The following is a 24,358-nucleotide window of genomic DNA, read 5'->3' on the forward strand; positions in this document are numbered from 1 at the left end:
ACAGTGATGGTAAAACACCTTCTTTGCTCGACTACTAAACGATGACTGCCTCTTGGTTTCCCTTCTTTAATTTACTTCCTTGTGTGACGCTCTTTCTATCGTTATTCAGCTATTTATTTTACATAGTTTATCCTCGGCCTAACTATATCCGATTACTCTCTGGCCCACTCATGCTTAAGTGTTCTCCCTCACATTCTCGCACCCCACATATATATATAAGGTATTTTTCCTGAAAATATTTAAAATATATATATGTGGGATTTCCCTTCTTCCGTTAGTCTACCCAAAGGATAACTAACAAGTAAAAAAAGCAAAAAATTCCGCGGTGTTATTAATAGGTAGATGTAGAAAGTAAAACCCCTCTTTACGGATATGCAATATATTTATTATAAAGAATTAAAAATACGAAGTGATGATAAAACGCCTTCTATGCTCGGCTACTAAACGATGACTTACTCTTGGTTTCTTGTCTTTAATTTACTTTCTTAGGTGACACTCTTTCTATCGTTATCCAGCTATTTATATTACATAGCCTATACTTTGCATTACTATATCCGATTAGTACTCTCTGGCCCACTCATGCTTAAGTGTTCTCATTCACATTCACATATAATATATATATATATATATATATATATATATATATATATATATATATATATGTGTGTGTGTGTGTGTACGATTCTTGTAAATAAAATAAGAAAAAATGTTTATTTTCATAAATATTTAAAAATTAAGGTTTGAGATAAGAATCAGAAAGAAAAAGTAAGTAGTATTAGTCAGTAAATACTCGTATAGTACACACTAGGTACACCGAATCAAGAAGGCGAAGATCGCCTTTATCGCCGCGCTAATATACTCATTCACCCCAAGAATGGTCCCAATCACTTCCGTTAATCATTTTCAAAATCTCCAGACTATTTCCGACCGATCAAACACAAGACCTCTTTCCGATTTCCGGTTCGGGAATATTCGAGAGATTTTGGGGTGCACGCTTGCTTTTCTTCCTTGCTAGACACACTTATATTCATACAGCCGCATGCACTCACACTTATACCCATATCGCTGCGCTCACTCACACTCATATCCATATCGCTGCGTGCACTCACACTTATACCCATATCGCTGCAAACTCTTACACATCTTTCACATTCATCAATTGTTTTCACGCACACCATACACTCGTAATCATCGTCTTTCTCTCACCCTTACATATATATATATATATATATATATATATATATATATATATATATATATATATATATATTTATAGGGTGATACATTTATAATCAAGCAGATCGAATGCTTAATGTTATAAAAATTTTGAATGCAATTATTCCAGAATTTATTTTCTCTTTTTTTTTTAGCTTGTGGTACGTCCTAGAGGACGAAGTTAGTTAAGTGATATAAGTAATGCCTGTTTATGGTCACTCTGCTTTCACCGAGTTTAACCGGGACCAGGCTAGTTCGTTTCTCGTTTAAAGTAGTGATATAGTCTGGCAAAAAGCGTACGATAAAACGGCTGATTAAGGAAGGTTTTAAAGCAAGGGATAAGATATGTGGACCGCAGATCTGATTTAACAACAATTTAATGATAATAAAAATGATTAGTGACTTACAGGTTGTGATACAGTTGCTCTCGAGATTGCACAGGAGGCTTGGGCTAGCTGCTTTCCAAAGGGGTCGAGACACACAAAGACCCGAATTTAATTTATTTATTATAATTGATCGATCGAATAATAGTAAATTATTGAAAAGCTAGAGCTAGTAGTATTAATCTAAATATAAGTAGAATCTTACGTAATAAAAAGAAACTGGAAAACTATAAGTGACTATTGAAAAAGTTAAAACTGAGAAAATGTAAGTGACCGAAAATGAAACCTAAGTGTTTAAAATGAAAAACTTAAGTCATGAGTGAGAACTGTGTGTTGATGATAAAACCGTAAGTGACGTTAAAACTGTAAGTATGTGACTGCGGGGGCGATAAACTCTTACTATTACAGCTCCTAAAGGTCCTTCGGGGAAGGGGTAGCTTTCTTACCTCCACTTATATACATTAGCTGGCCCAAGCGTCCTAGGCATCCTCGTTCGAGAAAATTCTCTTGTCCTCATGGACTACTAATACATTTACATATCTAATATATTTTTACATATTTCATATATATCCATATATATTCTCGCAGCTTAACCATGTGGAATTCTATCTTCATCGTATTAATCGTATATCTATCGTCAATAATACTTTGTCTCTTATTACTCGATAAGATATAATTAATTCTTTATCTCTTACATCTTATTATTCTCAAACAATTTTCAATTATTAATAACAATTTCATCATCCTTTGATAACCTATATACTTAACACAATTCTATATTGAGAACATTTATTTACAAGTTCACATATTAGTTATGCATTCGATCATACGTGTAGCTTCGCAAGTTAAATTTTATTGAAGCGAAAATTGTTAAGGATATTTCTTTGGTCCCGGAAAGTTCTAGAAAGTAACATTTCAGTGAGGCCTACGTGACCTATACCAACGTCTTTGATTAGAGACACTCAGTCGTAGGAAAAGATTCGTAGTTTGAGAGAATTTATAAATTAATATTCAGTTACAAAGAGGTATGGTCATTCTCTAGGATTTTGGTAAGGGTGGTTTCATTTGTCGAACATAGGCGGAGGTTCTGGACATTGTGGATAGGAAGGAAATCTTTAGAGAGGTTTTCTTTTAATTAGAGGTGCTTCTACGCATATGAATCAGTAATATTTGAGTTAGCTTGTGGGTCCATGTAAGGAAATTGGAGAATGTTAGTGGCTGTTGACAACCTTTTAGTCTTTTACATGACCAGTCTTAAATTTACTCTTTTTCCTCGTCATTTATTTACATTTATTTATTTGTTGGTTGCCTTTCCACGCTGGCCCAAAGAAAGGTCTATATTTAGCAGGAAATATTACTGACGCTACGGAAGGTCTTAGAGTAGTATCAGATTTTAATGTATGAAATTGGAGTAGGGACAAGCACGTATGTTGCAGGAGGAAGAATGGAGTTCCTTATTCTAGGAAAAGGTTCTTCAAGAGCTAATATATGGTTCTTGCTTGTATCTTGCACGAGACATTCCTTCCAATAGTTTATTTCAATAAAAAGAATGACTACTCAAGAAATGCATGTAATAGTTATTCTTATGTGTGCACTACTTATAATTGTTTATATTGTTATTTGGCGAACTACTGGAATGATGTCTTGCGCAACTGGATTTGAATCACGTCGAAAAATTTGGGTGACGAATCGTTGCGGAACGTCACACTTGGTAATTCTTTCTTAAATGTAATTACCAAATTCTCTAATAATATCAGTCCAATAATGAAATTCATAACGATATATATTATATATTAGACGTATTTATTTAGTATAAAGAATACATACATTAAATATTAATGAAATCAAGAGAAAAAAACTAGCTGTTAATTAATAATGTATGTACGTTTTACAAAGATAACAAATCTGAAAAAGGAAAAAAGAAAAAAAATAGAAAAATCTTATAATTAATAATAGTACACATTAGAACCATTCTACAAAACATTTATTAACTAAAATTATTTATAATATGGTAAATATAATTCAACATTTAAATAATCATTTGACTAACTACGGTTATAGGTACGTCTCACGTTTTGAACCCTCCCTCCAACCCCTTTGTTTTTTTTCATTCTCCTACCATAAATTTAAATGTTTATAGAACTCCTTTTTTCCCATGATAAATTAAAAAAAATACTAGAAATTTGTTTAAATTAATTATTTGATTAATTAAATAAATAATTATTTAATTATTAAAAAATACTAAACAATTACTATAAATTGATAAAACATGAAAATTAAAAAAAATTGTAAATTATTATAAAATTTACTTTATTATTATAAAAATGTGTTTCCACCTTTGTGTATGTATCAATAATTCAAATATTTAACTATGTATCATGGTTGAACTATAAATTTATCAATAATTTTTTTAATAAATCGTAAATTATTCTTAAAATAATTATCAAATTTCTAATGTGTACGTGTAAATTTTACAGATTATTGTACATGTACTGTATTTCTATCAACATTGTTTTACGACTTTAGATGTGGGACAATAAGAAAATAAAATTAATTATAAAGAGAAAAATTTATTCGTTAAAACAAACTTCTAAATATTATTTATAAGGTCAAAATAATACCGTTAATAATAAACTATTTCTAATTTAAATTTATCCTTGAATCATTTTTTCTTGTGTCTACCTTTTTTCACGTATTTTCTTACACAACATTAAATATTAATACAAAATTAATGCGAATCTTATTAAATTCTTTCCTTAACATTAATTTTCAAACTTTATCTATTATCTTTTATCTAATCAATGAAGAGAAAAATATAAGCACAGAGTTATAAAAATCTTTAATATTCATACAGATTTACAACTATCTGGCAGTGTTTTGTATTTTTAAATATTTTTTAAACTTATTACAATCTTATTTATCTTAAAAAAAGACGATAGGAAATTAAAAAAAAAATTATTTTAAAATGAAACTTATTTATAAACGAAAGCTACAAAATATTTGTACAAATTTAATTTTAACCGAACCGAAATTATATTTATATTTTTTTTTTAAATCAATATCATTTTCATCACAACTGTAATTATTTATATACAAATTTTTTTCTTTCATTTAAAATATCACGAAAAAATCTTTTAATCTTTTGGAAAGAATTTTGTTTGCTTGTTCTCTTTTTTTACGATATTCATGCTAAAACTGTTTTATAAAATTTATGAAACTTGAAACTTTTACATTTGATGTGAAGAAAAAAAATCGTTTTTCTCTTACTTTTTTTGTACTGAATAAAATCTACTCATTTTGTCTGTGTTACTTTAATAAATTGATTATCATTTGACCGAATAATAATCATTTTTGTCTATAGGTATAATTATTATTTGAATTTTTAATGAATAGAAGTCATATATTCTAACTAATTATTCTAAAAAAAGAAAAAAAAGAAATATATTTTACATGTATAAATTGTGTAAAGATAGATGTAGTAGTAGTAGTACTAGTAGTATAATTTAAACAGTAGGTAAAAGATAAATCGTACGATGCAATCATGCTCTGCTACATCTACCATTCACAAAACTTTTAAAGAAAATTTAAAGGATGACAGAGGCAAGCAGAAGATTTACTCTGCTTATATAACAAAAAAATGACAGAAAAATAAATATTTACAAAATAATTATTATGCGTGCTGGGTCATGTGATCTTAAAATGTAGATATAAACAAATATATCATAAATTAAAACTAAATCAAAGTAAAATTACTTAAAAGATATATCCTTACAATCTTATCTGGAATATAATTAATATATGAAAATTATATATGAAATATATGAAAGATATTTAAGTAAATTTTAGATAATAAAGTCAAGCTGTACTTGTTGTTGACTTAGGTAAACCTGCGTACAATCTTGTACTATAATTATTGAGATCGCTACATATATATATATATATATATATATGTAAATTTCAGATAATAAAGTAAAGCTGTACTTGTTGTTGATTCAGGTAAACCTGTGTACAATCTTGTATTATAATTATTGAGATCGCTCTTAATATGTGTACATAGTGAAAACAAATTTCCAGTTATTACATGCATCAACCACAGTACAAATTATTGGTGACGTAGCTACCAAAAGTAGTAAGACAAAACAATTGTCCTAAATATATATATATTTATATATAAATATCCGAGCTTTCTCAAGTAGAAGGCTTTTTTTACTGACAAGTACGGATAATGCATTGAAAAAAAGTATTTTTGTTTTTGTTTTTTAGTTCTTTTTTGTTTTTTTAATATATTACTAACTCATAAAGATATCAAGTCCTTAACAGGATGAAAGATGAAATTGAGTGCAATCATGACTTTTGTAAGGGTGGTGGTGGTAGTAGTGGAGAGCACGGGGGTGGTCCGGCTGGTAACGTAGGTGGATCATTGGATTGAATTTTTTGAACAGCCACATTTTATTGATAAATCGATTGTACGACCATCATGGAATTCTAAAGAACATTTAGACGTAGTAAGGGTTGTTGTGGAGCAGTCGTATCCATGACACCGTCCGACGTCATTATAACATTACACACCGGATATATGGAATACTGCTGTTAATATGAAAAATAATAACTTAAAGGATATTTATACATGTATCCAGCATTAGCAGTAACAGCGGTGGCGGCGGCGGCGGCAGAAGTGTATATCGAAGGCGTTGGATAATTTGCAAAGTTAACAAAAGATGAGTTAACAACATGAGCAGCCCTGATGTAGGTATTAGCATGATTGAATGAAATATGTTTCGAAGGATGATGGACACTAGTTTTTTTATAAGGAGTATCTTGCCGATAGTAGCCGTTTATCAGCTACACCAAAAGTGTGAGTCGAACTTGGTGGTGGCCCACCCTTTACATACTAGCGGCTGCCCCTAAAACCTCCACGTTCCTTGTTATTGCTGCTTGAACTATAGTGCTTGCCGTTCTGCCTTTCTCCGGAACGGTAATGACCGTGACCACCTGCAATTATTGATGAATCCTGCTGTGATTGTTGTTGTTGTTGCTGTTGTGCTTCCTGTTGTTCTTGCTGTTGTTGTTGTTGTTGTTGTTGTTGTTGTAATAGTTGCTGGTGATAATCGGGATGATAGTGCGGTCTTTTTGCTGCATTAAGCGCGTTTGATGCGCTTCCATTACCATCGGATCTTTCTCCTTTTCGACTTTCTCCAGAATAGTCCGAAGCACTACAAATTATCGAAGCGCTTGTCGTCGATACTGGTGTACTACCCGTTAAACTTCTCCAAATTAACTCTGTTCGTATTTTTATTTTTTAACGGTGCTTGGGGCACTGGCATAGCTTGTGTACCTGGTATACTTTCTGTACTCTTCAATCGATTTTTTACAATTTTTAATTTCAAGCCCGTACCTTGAGGTGATTTGTTTTTCTCTGGTACAACAACATAAACACCACTTGTTAAAGCAGTTTCACCACTAAGATTTAACTTCTCTTTTTCTATTTTAATCTTGATAGGTGCGGCAGGCAATGTCTCCGCAGTTTTATCCATGTCTTTTTTACGATGCTTCTCCTCGTCCTTTTCCTTATGTTTATGCTTATGTTTGTCCTTGCTCTTCTCTCTGTGCTCCCTATGCTTATGCTTTTCCTTCTTCCTTTTCTTTTCGCTCTTATGATGATCGTTTTTCTTCTCTTCAGTCACTGTCGGCACTAATGCTTTTTGTACCGTAGTAGTTGTTGGTACAGTTTGAACTATTCCTTCAGTATTACTTTGCACTTGAGCAGATAAAACACTGATCTCAACCGTTGAAACTGCTGATATTTCAGTCATTGTTGAAGGCATTGTCATAAACTGTGTTTGTACTGCTAATTGACTATTAGGATGTAACAAGGAATTAGATGTTATTGGCTGTTGATGTTGTTGATTCAAGTGTAAATTTTGATGCTGAGCTGATTGTTGTGTTTGTTGCATTTGCAATTGCAATTGTGATCGTTGTGATGACTGTTGTTTTTGAGACTGCTGTTGCTGCTCTTGCTGAACAACTTGCTCCTGATGTGCCTGTTGCAATGTTATTTGACTAAATTGCTGCATACCCTGCAGTAAAGATGGCAACGGAGCAAAAGGTTCTTGCAATAGAGATCTTATACTTTGAGCGGAATTCATTGGTGACAAATATTCCATTTGCACTTGTTGAGTCCCAATGTTTGTATCAAAACCATTAGTAGTTATATTACCAAAACGAGAAATAACAGTCCCTTGTTCGAATGGTTTAATTAATTCCGATGGTTGTAATTCACTAGATACCAAAGTACTTCTACCATTCGATGATGGATTATCTCTAATTGGCTCGATAATGTCTGGTATATTACTATGCATCTTCATGGCCTGTACACTTGATGCACCTTCTATTTTCACTTTTGCTTGAGGTTCATTCTCACTAGAACTTATAGTACGAAGTCTTTTATGAACAATCCCTGACAAATCGCTACTGGAACGCTTCATCGCCATCGATTCAGCTTGATGTAGATTTTGTGGACTAGTGAATGATGTCGCTATATTACGACCGGTTAGAGCCTCTGGTGCACGGTCTTGTTTAGGAACTTTAACATCCGGTAGCGTTTCTCGTATCGATTTAGGCCTCTGAGAGTGCGACGACTCTCGACTTGCTTTCACTTTTTCTGGGCTAAACAACGATTTGTGCTTGGTCACTGGTGGTGCTGCTGGCAATAAATTTGATTGTTGATCGACCAATTCGTCATTTCGTTGTCGTTTTTCAGCTTTCGAAACACTAATGTTATTTAAAGTTGTTAAACACAAGGATTGAGAGTTTCCAATCTTGATGGAATCTTTTAATGTTTTCGAAACACCATAAGCCGAATGTTGACTTACAATAAATTTAGAAGATATGCTTTTCTGAGGAATTTGTGATAAAGAAGATGCAGGGTTTGTCAAAGATTTTTCTTGAGTGAACGTATTTTGAGGCATACTGGTTGATTTGATATCACTTATGAACGCACTGATGCTTCGTTGTGGTTTATCCGCTTTACTATATTTACAATGATAAGATGGTTTTTGTAAATTAGCAGCATGTTGCACATCAAATGCTGGTTTTGGAAATAATAAAGGTTTTTCTATAATCTTCCTTACTTCTGCGGATCTCTTTTCCAAAGAATCAGATTTTCGTAGTCTATCTCTTGATGAATCAGGATACTTATTGTAATCTTTCTGATCTGCGTCTCTTTTATGGACTACAGGTTTATGCCTAGAATCAAAGACCCTTTTGTCGTTTAGTTGATTTTTTCCGTCCATTGTATTTATTCTCTGTAAATTATGATTATTATTACTTAGATTGTCTTGTAATGTAGCAATGTCAGATCTGTGTGATGTATTATCTTGTAAAGCATTGTCTGCATTTGCATCTTTTCCTTGATGTAGATTATGACTATGAGTATGCACTGAACTATTGATATTTGAACTACTGCTAGAATTGTATTCCCTTTCTATCCTCTGTCTGTTAGAATTAGGATTAAGTTCTCGCGGTTTGTTTCCAGTAGAATATCTTTGCTGAACTAATGGATTAACTTTGATCTCTTGTCTATGATGATGATTATGATGCATTGTAGATTTTGGCCCTGGTGGAACGGAATGCTCATTAGGCATGCTAGTTCCAGGCACAGGTTGTTTATGGTGTTGCGAAGAATGATGCTTATTGATATCAACTGCATGAATATGATGACCACTCGTTGATGTAGGTGGAGCAGCCTTTTCTTTCTCTAAACGTTCACGTTCTTTTTTCTCCATATATTCACGATAATCAACAGGTGGTCTTAGATTTGTTGAAGGACCTTGTTGTTGTCTTCTATCTTCTTGGTTTTCGGAATGATGGGGCCGATTGAAATGAAATGTTGGTCCCCCTTTTGCTGTATTTGCAGGAGATTGAACTTTTCGTGGCTCAGCATCCTACAAAAAGGTCAAATCTGTTTTTAATTCAAATATATTTCATTAAATGTAACAAATTTGTATAGTAGCAAACTACAATTGAAACAAAAATAATATCTTCCTTTACATAAAAAAAAAATAAATAAATGATCGTATAAAAATACTTACAAATAATGAATTGTTGTTAGGCACATTTTGATGATTTAAATTCGGGCTCTGATTAGCGGAAACGCTCATAGTCTTTTTTTTAATCGTGATAGGCATCTATCAAATATATGTAGATATTCTGCAGTAAGTTGTGCCAGCAGCTCTTTAGTAACACTTTTATCAACGTGCCAAAACTCATGTCTACCTTCATTACTTTGAGGTATCTGTAATTATTAGAAATTCAATATAGTAATATATTTTTATCATTTACAAAAAATCGTAAAGTAAAACAATATTAAAATGTATATATTATTACCTTCCAATTGGAATATTTGCATGCCAAATGAGTGCTGAAACAGGCAACTACAGTAGGCTTGTATTGCAGACATATAGTTGTTAAATGCAAACTGAAATAAAAAAAATTTTTAAATTATTTACAGTCATTTTCTTATTATTATATTATTTTTCAATGAAATGTAATATTATGTACCAAATAATTATATCTACAAGTATAAATAACTTGTGCTCGTATTAACACATAATTTATTTACTTAAAAATTATATATTTATTTAAAAAAATGATTTTTAATAAGAAACTAAACTTTACTCAATACATTTATTTGAAGGATAAAGTGAATTGTGTTGTTATGTCAAATTCTAAACTATTTCTATACCTTAACATTTTTTTATGTAATAATTTATTCACCTTATATTTAGATGCGATAATTTTTCAAATTTGTGCAATTGTTTTGTATGAATTATGCAATTTTTGTATAATATATTATAAAATGATTACTTAATTTTAAAAAATATTGATTTATCCGTTTTTTACTAAAAAAATCCTTTTCTTTTGGTCAAAAAACAAACAAAAACAGCGCATATTGAATAGGGAAATACTTTTGAAAATCATACGCTTTCGTCATATTAAAATACAACAATTTCTATGTGAAAGTAAATGAACATATTTGTATAGAATTTAAATTTAATTAAAAAACTATATAAATATTTTTAATCATATTATCAATCATTATTATTGTCAAATATCAAATATAAATTACCAATTTCCAAATATGTTCATTTCACTTTTTACCCTTATTCTTCGACACGTATATGAAAAATATTAGAAATTTGAATATACGCTTTGCGTATTTGTATGATGGTCGTCACCCTTCCATAATGGTCCTCCCGAACGAAAAGGTAATACACATAGATTGATCAAAATGTGATCTCATATGTTATACAATTTGGTACACAATTACACTTTCTATCAATTTTTTTAAAAATTATTGATGAAAAGATATAAAACAAAAATAAGAACCTTTGAGATGCAATAAAATGAGACATCTGTTCCAGGTCTTTGCTTGCTAAAACAAAATAAATAAACATTTATTAAAATAAAGTACAAATCAATATATATACCACAAATATAATTAAACAAATAAATATTGTAATATAAACAACAAATTTACCTTTAACGAGTTGGCAACATCTAACAACGTGTGTATGAGTATGATCAATGGCAAAATCAAACCCTAATGTTTGCAATAGGACATTTTCATTAGAGACCAAATCTTGAGCTTGTTCTAGGTATTGCTGCAAATAAAAAGGTTACTTGTTAATAAATTGAAAGTAAATAATAAAAAAAACCTAGATGAGAAGAAAAAAATGAATGTATTCTAAATATAAATTGTTAAAAAGAGAACTATGACGATTTAGTGAGAAAATACCCACTTTAGATCTATCAGGTGGCTATTCGTTTAAAAAGAGAATGTAACAATTTAACAAAAACTTTTTCTTCTACTTAGATTTGATATAAACAAATTTACAATACTAACCTTTGATCTATCAGGCAGCTGTTCTCGGTGCAAGCACATGTGTGCCATTTTGATGACATGTTCCAGTTTACGTGGTTGCTCTTCTACTTTTGCTGCTAAAAACAAGGCTGCTGCAGCAATAGAATATCGATGAAACTTTGATAGCGAATGGAACGCATAAAATCTGTGCATGTAAACTATTGCAGTATTGATGCATAATTGAGTACTATATAAATCTTTAGTTAAGGAAAATCATGTTTTTTTCCTGAAAATATAGATTAATCAATTAATTATTGCCCTCTCATTCATTTACTTATAATTACCTGAAATCTAACATGTAGTACCAACCAAAAATATCTAAATGTAATTTATAATAATAGAGAAAAAAAGTTTGCGAGAAAGATTGTATCAAATAACTAAGCTTTTAATTAATCAGTGAAAGTTAAAAGAAAAAAATCTTAAGTTCTATAAATTGTTATTAAAATTACCAAATAACCTACAGATAATTTTTTCTAATTTATTTTTACCTGTATACATTGTTAAATTGATTCACTTAAATAACAAAGTTGTTAAAATTGTTAAAACATAAGATACAATCAAAATACTAATATCATATATGTATGACAATAAGATGGCCAATTGCCATGCAATTTGTAATGCATGTTAATAACATTTTAAAAAATTTAATGAGTCAACACATCTAAAAAAAAGTATAAATTAATGGTGTTCATTAATAATGACTATTAACAATATTTCTAAGAATACTTTTACCCAAAAACTATGAAATTATTATTATTATTATTATATATATATATATATATATAAAATTGAGATACATATTAATGCAATACATTTACTTAAGAAAGAAATAATAAATATATAATAGGGTATATGTTACAAATCTAAAATTGTCACCTACTAAGTAATAATATTATAAAGAAAAAAGAATTGTTATAAAGTATGTCATTCTTGTTTAAATTCATTCTAACAATTTAAGAAGAAAAAGAAAACCTAATGCTAACTATTTCCAAACTTAGAACATTAATCCTATGGAAAAAGTATTAATAACAAGTATCCAAAAATTGATAAAATAAATTTTTAAAATACTTGTTCTCAAATTTATTTTATCTAAACTAGAATAAATTCTCCTATTATACAATTTTAAGCTTATTCCAAAGAAAAAATTAATAATATAAAAAATAAATCATCTTGTTCGCAATTCTTCTTTAATCGTAAAAGGACAAGTGTAAAACAGCAGCTGCAGACAAATTAAAATTAATAAAAAGAAACTTGCGTAAAGATAAACAGCAGTAACATTATCATTAGTTGATACTATTGTTATAAACTTGATCCAGGATGAACAATGTAATCACGACAAGGTTTTTTTTCATAATTTTGCATGGATTATTGAAAGGACTGAGGATGAAGATGATGATATAACCAACGTGTCGTACTAACAAGAATCGCTACAAGAGACTGATGATATTTCGCGAACATGTCCAGAAAAATAAAATTTAAAAAAATAATAATATCTCGGAAGTAAAGAAAAGAGAATTTGAACGTAAAAAAACAACAAGAAAGCAAAGTAAAGAAACTCAGATGCATGACCTCCGTACTTTCGTATGTCACACACATATTTATACACTTTGCATTTCCCGACTCCGTGGGAATTCCGGAAGAAGGAGGGGAGCAGAGGGAATGAGATGGGGGGGGGGGAGTTGAATGAACAGTCTCGTAGTATCGAAAGAAATATTCATTGAATCGACCGTTATCGTTAACTTTATCGCTATGAGAAATAAATATGATCTTTGGAGGACCGATATAAACAAAAAATTCGTAGGATAGAAAAAAATGAAGGAAAAAAGGAAGGTTATAAAGGTGCAAATCAAAACAACGTGCATGAGAGAGAGAGAGAGAGAGAGTGAGAGAGGAAGAGATAGAGAAAGAGATAGAGAGAGAGAGATAGAGAGAGAGAGAGAGAGAGAGAGAGAGAGAGAGAGATGAGAAGAGAGTCAAGAGAGGTGCGGAGGAGTCAAGTGAGGACAAAGGAAAAAAGCACGCTATCATTTTCTCCGAAAAAGGATACACCCTGAGTCGCTGGCCCATGTCCTGGATGAAATTAGCGGCCTGCTGCCTGTAACTTATTTCTTTATCTGCATCGATGCCGCATCTTCTGCTCGGCGTGTTTGCTAGCTGTTCTTTTGTAAAATACCACTTTTCGCTAGCCGCCATTGTTACGTACATACAAATCGGGCACTAAAGAAAATGCAGCTTATTTCACGTTGTTGATTAGTAGCGCGTGGTTGACGACCGAATAGCGTTTAATTCTATGATTTTAAGATTGTATATATCAAATGTCAAATTGTGTGATACGTATACAACTTCACGTTACTTCAAATTAATCGCAAAAAGAAAATCACATGAGCATATAAGAGGCGCTCGAAACAAAACACACAATTCGAACTCGTTCTCTTACTATTTCCACTTTGTCACTTATTTGTGTAATTTCGCACTAAAAAAACACAACACTCTTTTCATTAATTGTTTTATCTCCCTTCCTTTCCTCTTCCCGCCCTATTATCCTCCCGTATACAAATATCGCGTTAAACACGTTTTCACTATATGCGTTTGAAAAAACGTAGGTAAAATGGTTCGATTTATCTAACTACGATAAACAAATACACATTTAATGTTTTTTTTTTAACTATATATCAGATAATTACACGTATATCTTTATAAAACACAGGTAATCAATCGTCCGTGATTCTTATTCGTCGTTAGAAATCACTTTTTTCTTATAAATGTTGAACGAAAATTTTATATTTGATGATCAATGTAGTTCATCAATATATTATTCAACGTTGATAATCTTTGAAGTAATAATAAAATTTTATTCGTCGTTAGAAATCTCTTCCTTCTTCTATTTAACTGAATGTTGTCTTCAATTCGAACGCTCCTTCTAGAATATACAGCGCACTTGGATCTTTATACGCGATAATATTCCTTATAATTCCTTATAGATGTTGATTAAAATTTAATATTCAATCAATTATTAATAAATTAATAATTAATAGATATATATTTCCTCGATGATGTTGGAAACATAAAGTAGAGTTCTTCCTTGAAGTACAAGTAAGGACACCAAGATAGTACATGAATCCGCTAAAACGTCTTAACTCGACAACTCCTACAGCACAAGTGAACAAGTAGTTTTTCTTCTCCGCTATGTGCGTCGTCTACGAAACGGGGCGGAGCTTACAACAAATACCTGCGCTCGTTGTTTAATTGGACCTGTTCGTTCCATCTATATTTTTTTAGAGGTTCATCTTACCCTTAACGACACATAGCTCTGTTTAATTTTGTATGAAAAAAAATGCTGTATATAACATTGAAAAAGAAGCACCGCTGATCTCGAATACGACACCTTTTTTTTGTGCTACGTGTCTCGTATTAACTAAGTATCTATGAATCATTAATGAAAAATAGAAATCCTAATACATTCATATAAACTGTACTCTGACCCTCCCATAAAAAAACTGACCTGCCTCTCTATTGTATTTTACACGTTCCTGAATAATAAAAAGCCCAATCTATCGATACAAACTGTACCTTGACCCTTCCATAAAAAAATGACCTGCCTCTTAATTGTATTTGCGACATTCCTGATTTTCTACGCTTTACCATTATTTGAGAAAAATATATGAAACCAGGGGGTATTTACGAAATGCCTTATTTTGTACGTTACTATTGTGTTGGATTTTTCTCAAAATAAAAATTTTAACATTTTCTTCTTACTTTTTACTCTTTTTTTTCTTTTTTTTTCAAAGCTATTCGAAATAAAATTTTAACATTTTAAAATAATGAGAGATAGAAATGTGTAGGATTTTCTCGAAATAAAATTTTAACATTTTCTTCTTACATCTTACACTTTTTTTTAAGCTATTCGAAAGAAAATTTTAACATTTTTCTTTTACTCTTTCTTTTTTCTTAAGGTGTAATTAATTTATTTTCATTTTTTTTTATTTGTTTGTAATTATATATTTTAATTTTAACATTCCTTAGTAGTTACCTTATGCAAAGGAATAAGATACTTCCTACTAGGTAATTTATTAGAATTTATTTTTTAAGACATGCTGGAATATTTACGGCAGACGAAGTATTTTAAATTGCTAGAGAAAAATTAATACGTCTTCAGTCTATTACCTTTAATCAATTGAGAAGATTACAATATGTATTGAGAGAAAAGAGACGTAAATATCTACAAGCTTTGAAAAAAGAAAAAGAAACTATTTGTAAGTAAAAAAAGAAATAAATACAAAAAAGTTATACAAAAATATAAAATATCAAAATTAAATATTAAATACATTATAAAGGTAGTATACATGATCTACCGAAATGAACGGCTAAGGAAATAAAGATTTACGAAAAGTTGAAAGCATTGAGTCATATTTCATAATAATTAATTATTTATTAATATTTAATAATAATTTAAGGTATCAGGAGGAACAACGCACAAACAACCGAATTTATCTAAATGCATATTTACAGAAGGTTGTGTTAAATGTGGCGAAAGAACACTTCCATCAGCTAAACATTGTCGTAAACACATTCTCAAAGTATTATTAGTTTAATTTTAACTGTATATAACATATCATAGTTAATGCAATAATAAAATAATGATTAAAAGAATCATATCCATTTTTTTTAGGATCAACATCAAGATTTATTCAAAGCTTGTGGTGCAGTGCATGCCAACATTGAATGCCTCGAACCTGTACCGGTCATATATGATTCTAACTTTATAGTTTATATAAATTTAACACCCCCACGTAAATTAGAACCGATTAAAGTAAGCTAATATAAATTTGATATTATTACTCTCTGGCAATGTATTTCTTATACAATTTATATCAAAGAATAATTTTGTTGGTTAGATTGAAGAAGAAAAATCTACTGTACAAGAACTTTCAATGATTGATAATCAATCAATGGAAATTGACGTAGTTAGGGAAACTTAAAAAATATATCCAGACGATTATATGGCTGGATTAATGAGAGAAATGAACGATACTAGTCATATAAAACCAACATTCAATAAAAGTTTGAATAGCGAAGCTAGTACAGTTACAGCATTCAGTTTATCAACTCAAATTGACTATGTCACTAAATTGAATGAACTAGTTTCCATGTGACGACATGATTTTATGTATTAATTTCAAGTCTCCTTGCTTTATAATAAATAATTCCTATTAAGCAGCATTCACATAATTTCGTTTTTTATAATTTTATAAATAACAATGTCAATTAATATCAATGCAAAAAAGCAAGCTTCTCCTATTCCGTTTCAATTTAAATCATTGCTTTCATAATTAGCAATAAATGTTATATTATTTACATTTTTTGTTAAAAATTTGTACAAACTTCTATCGATATTTATAGTTTTAAATAGAAAATTATTACAATCTGTACAATTATTTGTACAGATTTCTATCTAAATGTATAGTTTTAATTAAATATAATAATAAAATATTACAAATTTCTGTGTTTGTGTGTGTGTGTTTGTGTGCGTGCGTAAAAAACGTTATAAATTGACGTTACAGAATATTCAATTATTTAATCCTAAAACTTTTTATATATAAAATGTATAAAACAATTCTTGAAAAGTACTATACATTATCGATAAAAATTACAATATTTTTTCTTTATAAATTTCTTCTATGAACACATACACGAATGCATCTATTATGTGTGTATGTGTTATCGCAAAGGGTAATCTATTGTACCTTGACCGTAAAAAAAAACCAACTAAAATTTTTGGACGGTGATTCATCATCACGACGACGACTAATGTGATTGCTTGCATTAGAATAAAAATAAAAATAAAAATGAAGATGAAAATGAAAATAAAAATAAAATTATTGATTTATTATTGATATTATACCATTATTTAAATAATAATTTGTATAATTGTAAATTATTTTGAACAAATATAAGTATTTTATTGAATTAATTAATTTAAAAAATTCAGTTTTATTTTTAATAAAACAAAGATAATATTCATTTGATTAGTTGAAAATTATTTTGAACAAAAATCAATATATTATTATATTAATTTTTATTAAAAAAATTCTGTTGTTTTTTATTTGTTTTGTACTTTAAAAACCAAAATATTTATAATATTCATTTAATTAATTGCAAATTATTTTAAACAAATATAAATATTTTATTGAAATAATTAAATTTAAAAAAATTCAGTTGTTTTATGTTTTTTTAAAACAAAGATATCTATAATATATTAGTCAAAAAAAATCCTATTTCTGAGTGAAAAACTAAAGTAATATAGAGAAGAGACATAAGCTTACACACATACATAATTTATATACAAATTGTAATAATATTATACAGAAAAAGGTATTATCAGAGCAATTATGACAGCATACAATATGTGCTTAAATTTTTTTCATTGCCTAAACCCTTACAGCGTTGTTGTTGAGATAGATAGATATACGTGTGATGTATGTGAGATTTTCAGTTCAATGGTAAACATGTTTATAAAGTTTTATGATGTAGAACGAACGAACATGTTAAGTGAGAGATAAATTTCTATGTTTATACATGTGTATCATTAAAATTTTTTTATTTATTTATTTATAACTTTATGACTTTTATGAAATATAACTACGGGGATAGGATTGTAAATTATATCATCAAATAATATTTTGACACATACACACACATTAATATGACCGTCATTACATAATAAATTGAAAAAAAATATGTTTAACATCTTCACACATCTTTTTAATTAATTTCCTAAAAAAAATATTATTTTGACAAAATTATTTGTATACACTTTGTTTTTTATTATAGGGACAAGTATTTTCTTTTTTTTTTATATATCCAAAAAACAAAAAATAAACTAAGCATAGTTTTATACTAAAATATTATAAATATACAGTAATATATATTAATCCTAACTAGTAAGAGTTTCAATTACTTACATCTCTGCAGGTTGTTTCTTTTAATGCATACGAATTAAATAAATAATCTGCAGATGCATAAATAATCATAGCTACCTTCTTCTTTCTTTTTCTTATTTCTTATTTCTATAAAGATTGATGATGATAATTAATTTCAATATACTTTAATACGATTAATATTTATTATGTATAAAATTCTGTTTGTTTTTCTTTTTCTTTTTATTCTTTTTTATTTTTACTTTTGTTTTTTTTTCAGGAAATTCAGAGTGAAATTCATCAAAATATTTCAATTTTCAGTTTTATCATTATTGAAATTAATGTGACGACAAATAACAAAGAATGATAATAATAATACATTTTTTTTCTTATACAGTAATTAACAGAGTTCTGTAGGTTCCAAAATTTATTAAATAAATATATGCCATTTAGGATTACGGTATTATCTTTAAATTTGTTTTACTTGATCATTATTTCATTTGAATATTTGTGCTACTCTTTTCTTGTTCTATCTCACGACTAAAACTAAAGTGTTTTTAATTTATTTTTATTCATAAAAGCCAGTTTTTATACATGTAAAAATAAACAATGGTATGAATATTTGTGAGCACCGGTGTTTAATGAGAAAAAATAAAAACATGAAAAAAGAAAACTATTTAATAAATACTGAAATCAAATAAAAATGATTTTACGTTTGTAATTGAATAAGTATACGATTACGAATGATTACGAAATATGTGCGATAAACGTGAGATTATGTTTTTTTAATAGATTAGGAATGGATTTGGTTTAAAATCAAAAATTAAGTCTTTTTTTTCTTCTTATATCATTTATATAGCTAAAAATATCATTTTGAAAAATGCGGAGTTTTGATGTATTAAAATATTTATATATAGAAAAAAATGCTTAAAAAATTTGAATAAAATGCGAATAATAAATATCCAGTGGTATTTTAAAATTCCTACTCAAATACGAATTAAAAAATTCTATTTACTTGTTAAGTATAATTAATTTGTTTATTTGTAGAAAAGATTATTTTCATAGAAAATAGAAATTTATTTAATAATAATAATATCGAATAATTTGTTAATTAGAAAAGCATCAAGTTGAATCATAAACTTATAAAATTTATATGCAATTTTTGTCTAAAAATCTATCCTATTTTTTATCAATGTTTAAACTAATTTTATAATCTCATTTAGGTAATTTGATAACATACAAAATAATGGAAGCTACTAATTAATTAACCTTTGTTTATCACACTTGGTCCAAAGGACTCAGACCTATTATTTTTTTCTACTTTTAGCTCTACCAATTAATTAACCTTTGTTTATCACACTTGGTCCAAAGGACTAAGACCTATTATTTTTTTCTACTTGAGTCTCATTTTTCTTAATTGTTCAACTTTGGAAAAATTTTTTAAACATATTTCTATTTAATTTCCAGCTATAAAACTTATATAGTCTTTCTAAGTAAATATTAAAAAAGTCTCAAAAAAATGTTTAAGTAAATGTATGCAATAGTTTCTTTTTAATAACAATTTTTCACACCCGGGTCCATTGGACCAATGTGTAGTAAGCTTCTTAACTCCAGTAAGGGGAGTTTAAAAGAGTTAAATATTTCTGTTTATGTAATTGCTGTTATAGCTTTATAATAATGATTTTTTAAAAATACATATAATATTTAGGTCCTAGCGATACTCCGAGATGCGATAATTCGTTGATCCTGGCAATAAGCTTAGAAGCTATCACAGCTTGGTCGTAGCTATAGGCCGAGTAGCGACTACACTTTGATCCTAGATATAGGCAGAGAAGCGTTAAAACTTTTATCGTAGCCACAGGCCAAGAAGCGATCATACTTTGTTTGTACCTTAAGGTCAAAAAGCTGTTTAGCGTTAATCCTTGCTATAGGCCGAGAAGCGATCACAATTTAAACATAGCAATAGAGTAAAAAGCTATCACTTTTTGATCCTAGCAATACTCTGAGAAGCGATAAGACGTATCCTATTTATAGGCATAGTAGCAATGACACTTTTATTGTAGCTATAGGTCGAGGAGTGACCAACTTTAATCCTAGATATAGGCCGAGAATCTATTACATTTTGATCTCGGATATAGGTTGAGAAGCAATATTAGTTTGATCGTAGCTAGAGGCTGAGAAGCGATCACACTTTGATCGTTGCTATAGGCTAAACAGCAATAAAACTATTGTAGGTATAACACTTATGTGTATCCTGCAAAGGATATCTGAATTCCCTGAGAAACCGGTACAGCACAAAATATTAAAAAATGAAAACTTTAATGAACAATTTACTAAACGTTTACAAAAATGAACACACAGAAAGAAAAAGAAACGTACTTACCTAGTTCCTGGAAACACTCTCGTTCAAACTAGCTCACAAAACGCAAGTTTATAAATCGCTCTCTCTCGCACTCAATGACACCTTCGTACAAACGTATCGTTCTCGCATATTTTTTTACTTCACGTTCCGCTTTTCCCTCTTTTATATTAAAGCCCTCTTGTTTTGACTGCTAAGCATTTCCCTCGTGGCAACATCTCGTTAGGCAACAAGTTTTTCTCAGTTTGCGCTGCCAGGTAGCGCTTACCCATAGCTACAACTCAACACACTATGAACTTGCTCCCTGTTTACGCTACCAGGCAACGTACCCTTGTAGCTTCTTCACGCCGCACACGCATACACACAAACAACTAACGCTTCTATACCCACACTCGACCATTCTGAAAATAATATCTGACCTGAGATATTCGTTTTTTTTTAAGAAAACAAAAATGCTTACGTTATACAAACTGTCAACGAAATTACACACATTACAAGCGACAACGCAGCGTTACATTCAATTTATAATATAAAATCCTCAAACTCTTACTTGCTTCACATTTTAAACTCTCACACACGTTTATATTTTAAATTCATTCGATCGCTTTTTTTCTCGCAACAACACTGTACAAAGTTTTTACGCAATTACACAATACTACTAATAATATAAGTCAAATATAATTACCTTATTTATTTTATTTGAACTAAAACAAACTTACATATAAATATAATATATATATATTATTATTATTATTATTATATATTATGGAGTTGTTAGAATAAGTAACCAAACTTGTTTCTCTGTAAAATAAGAGGTTATATTGAAACTGATGTTATTTAAAATATATACACATACGAAGTTTACCAATTACCTGTAAAATAAGAGAAACGACAATTAAAGTCAATTATTCGTCTCTCTTTACAACTCTTACTTATAAATGAATTATAATAATGAATTCTTAATAACTTTTATTAACACGTGTTATTTCTTTTTTTCTATCTATCTGTTTCTATCTTCAACAAACGTACATTTCTTGAATTTTAACCTAAACCCTTCTTTTTTTATTGCACATAACACTTCTTTAATGTGGTTTAGGTGTTCATCAAATGTCGATGAGTGTATTAGGATTTCGTCTATATAGTTTACTGAAATTTGAGTCAGTCCAGGTTTTCTTAATATATTACTCAGAATTCGTTGAAATATGGCTTGAGACGTTTTTAAGCCAAACGGTAGACATGTCCATTGAAAGTGACCATCTTACGTTACAAATCCTGTCTTTCTTTTACCTTCAATTCTTAATGGTATTGACCAAAAAGCTGAATTAATATTCAATGTCGTGAAATATTTGCAGTTACTGGCTAATGTTATTATATCATCTATTAAAGGAAATGGTTGTGTTTGAGGTACAATGTTTTTTTTAAATCTTTAAAGTCCATGCATATACGTGTCTTTCCTTCATTTTTTTTATATGCTAGCGTGACAGGTGCAGTAAAGAGACTATAAGATTCTTCGATTAAATTCTTCTCTAGTTTAGCTATTTGTTTTTCTATTTCTTTATTGTTCTCCTTATTGCATCTATATGGTCATTTACTGCTGTATTTCTCCACTACTAAGTCAATTCTAGCTTCATATTCACTAACAGTTCCAACGTCGTATATGTATTTGGCAAAAACTGATTTGTTTTCATCTATTAATTGTTCTATCTTAATCTTTTTATCTTTGTTTAAGTGTTCTTTCTATGTTTAGAATTCATCTGCTACCACATGTTCATTAAAATTTACCAAATAATTTGTATTTCAATTTTTTTTTCATTTAATATTATATTTGGTTCTTCTATCTTTTCTTCTGTTTTCTGTGAAATTTTTAAATTTTCATTCAGTCTCAACTTGAACAAAGGGATTAAATCTGACCCTATTATGAAATCTTTGAAGTCCTCTCTCTCAACTATGTATACGACTACTTCTTTTTCTATATCGAATATTCTTATTCTTATTCTCACTAATCCATTTGTACTGTTCACACCATAATATGTGTGAATATTTTGTTTACATCTTTACTGCTATCTTTCTTTCTTATCCACTTTGAATTTATTAAGGAAACCTGAGAGCCTGGATCATATGTTCCCATTATCTCTATTCGATTTCCCACTAACATCTTAAGTGTGATCAATGGTGTGATTACTCGTTTTTTTTCTCTGTCCTTAGGTCTACTTCTATTACTGAATTGCTTCCTGTGGCTTTAGCTTTTTCTTTCCTCTCTAGTTTAAACCAGCATTTTTCCTCTGAGTGGTATCTCACACCTTTACTTATATTTTTACATGTCTTGCACGGTTTTTTCACTTCATTTCTAACTCTTTGTTCTGGTTTACCTTCTTTTTTGTATATTTTCCTTCTATCTGTTGTTCCTTCGAGCTTTTGTAATTAATTAATTAAATCATTTCTATTTTTTGTTTCATCCCTGTCAATTTTGTCTCTTATAAATTCTGGCAAACCAAATGCAATCCTATCTAATATTGTATCTGGGTCCATATTTTTATTTATCTCTAATCATAATCGTTCTTTTTTTATTGCATATTGTATTAGTGATCCTTCTTTGTACTTAAAGTAGCGAGCATATGCTCTGCTACTCCATCCCTTACTCGAAAAGGTTTCTTTTAATACCTGGTTCCATTTATTCCAGTCATTTTCATTTTCTTCTTTTATTACTGTAGAAGTATATTATTCTTGCAGATGTTCATCTAAAAGTGCTCTCAATAATTTAATTTTGGTTTTGTCTTTTTCTATATTAAATCTATCACATTCCCTTTCAAATGAGTCTAGCTATTACCTCAAATTATATGTTTTACTGTTAAATTTTCCTAACGCGAATTTTTCCACAATTTGTTCCAAATTTTCTCCTCCTTCTTTTTTCTGATTTCTTCACTAATTTTTCCAATATTCTCGTCAAATTTGAGTGTTCTGTATTACTTTCTTTAGCTGTTTGTTTTAAAAATCTTCAACCAAAATGCATGTTTCCTTCTTCATCCACATATATCTTTTTTATTTCTTTTGACATTGTCATCCATACCCTCACTCCATCATGCTTTCTTTCTAATGACTCCGTAGAGTATTTCCTATAAGTCCGTAAAGCATTTCCGATTAGTCCGTAGGATATTTTCGAAAAGTTCGTAGGCGATTTCCAATAAGTCCTTAGGGTGTTTCCAATAAGTCCGTAGGGTATTTCGATAAACCGTAGGTTATTTGATAAGTCCGTGTGTTTTCGCTCATAAGTCCGTAGGGTAATTCATATAAGTCCGTAGGGCCTGATATGTTCGGAGGGTATTTTCGATAAGTCCTTAGGATATTTCCGATAAGTCCGTAGGGTATTTCCGATATTCCGTATGGTAAAGACTGATTAGTCCGTAGGGTATGTCTAAAAAGTACGTAAGGTATTTCAATTAAGTCCGTAGGGTAGGGCCTCATAGGTCCTTAAGGTAGGGACTGATTAGTCCGTAGGGTATCTCTGACAAGTCCTTAGGGTATTTCCGATAAGTACGTAGGGTATTTTCGATAAGTTCGTATG

The 24,358-nt window shown here is 29.6% G+C and overlaps 2 pseudogenes; one reads left to right on the top strand and one right to left on the bottom strand.

The window, feature by feature from the left end:
- Positions 1-5,942: 5,942 nt before the first annotated feature.
- LOC107073712 (uncharacterized) lies at positions 5,943-13,713 on the bottom strand (annotated as a pseudogene).
- A 921-nt stretch (positions 13,714-14,634) lies between these two features.
- On the top strand, positions 14,635-16,673 carry LOC107073755 (KAT8 regulatory NSL complex subunit 2-like; annotated as a pseudogene).
- The last annotated feature ends 7,685 nt before the right edge of the window (positions 16,674-24,358 follow it).

This window comes from Polistes dominula, unplaced genomic scaffold (genome assembly GCF_049000335.1).
Source record: "Polistes dominula isolate Pdom_NZ unplaced genomic scaffold, Pdom_raw_medaka contig_10, whole genome shotgun sequence".
Lineage (NCBI taxonomy): Eukaryota > Metazoa > Arthropoda > Insecta > Hymenoptera > Vespidae > Polistes > Polistes dominula.